Source organism: Citrus clementina, unplaced genomic scaffold, assembly GCF_000493195.1.
Source record: "Citrus clementina cultivar Clemenules unplaced genomic scaffold, Citrus_clementina_v1.0 scaffold_5, whole genome shotgun sequence".
NCBI classification, from domain to species: Eukaryota; Viridiplantae; Streptophyta; class Magnoliopsida; order Sapindales; family Rutaceae; genus Citrus; species Citrus x clementina.
Genome location: NW_006262201.1, coordinates 29,758,399 through 29,759,890, shown reverse-complemented (window position 1 = coordinate 29,759,890; position 1,492 = coordinate 29,758,399).

Sequence of the window (1,492 nt, the reverse complement as noted above, 5' to 3'; positions counted from 1 at the left end):
TTCTCGTGGCACTTGACTTGAGAGAAAAGGATATTTTTATTTCGTATTTTGAGAGGGAATGTGTGCGTGTGCAGTGTTTTGGAACAGAATGTCCGGATGAAAGAAGTCATGGCAATTTTGAAATAAATTTGAAAAGAAAGGGTGTTATTACTAATACATTTTTTGCTAAACGAAGAGCAAATAAAAGTATACGTGGCTTGACACAAGCCTAGGGTCCGCAATATCGAGATATGCCAGCGACTGTCGCTGGCCGCCTGGCACTCCTTAAAGCATTTTCCTATATATAAAGACTAAGGGTCCAGCTAAGTTACATTTAATTTAATTTACGGTCAGCCTATGAAATTTTATCTAATCCTTTATACTTTATGTTATTTATATTGTATTCATAAATATTATAAATTTTTTGAAATATAAATTTTGTTTAACTCCTTATACTCAATTTTATTTTATTCAAACCCTGCAGTATGAATTCGCCCCCATAATTTTAAATTCTCAAAATAACCTTCATTTAATTAAAAATATAATTATTTTTAAACAAATTATAATTATAATTATTATTTTATTATAATCATAAATATTTTTTTAAATAGATTATTGTTATTATTAATAACAAGAATAAAAAGTATTATAATTAATTAATCTATTAACAATAATTAATAATATTTTTTATTAAATTGTTAATAATAATAATAATTAATGATTATCTAACTAATAGTAAATGTATTGCTAAAGCTACCTTCGACTTTAAATACTCATTATCGGATTTCAAGAGACCAATGAATGACAATTTCTGTCAAAATTTTTAGCTTGACCTAATAAAAATAATTTTGCATTTAAAAAACTAGAAGCAAGAAAAATGTGTTTACATGCTCGAAGGTGTAACAACTTAGCAAAAAACACTTAAAAATGACTGTTTAATAATGAGATGCCTACGAAACCATTATTTATCAAAGTAACAAAAAATCCTACAAGTACTTGAAATTAAAAAGTATAGAAATATAAAAGAGTTTCCTACATAAATATGGACTCAGTGTTTATTCCATTTTATTATAATAATAAATATGTTAATTATCATTAATTATTATTATTATTAACAATTTAATAAAAATATTATTAATTATTGTTAATAGATTAATTAATTATAATGCTTTTTATTCTAGTTATTAATAATAACAATAATCTATTTAAAAAATATTTATGATTATAATAAAATAATAAATCTAATTATAATTCATTTAACAATAATTATATTTTTTTAATTAAATGGAGGTTATTTTGAGAATTTAAAAATATAGGGGCAAATTTATTCTCTAGGGTTTCAATAAAATAAAATTAAGTATATGAGGTTGAACAAAATTTTACATTTCAAAAATTTATAATATTCATGAATAAAATATAAATAACATAGAGCATAGGAGACTAGATTAAATTTCACAAACTGACCGTAAGTTACATATATAACTTAGGCGGACCAAAAACTAATGTTAAGTTA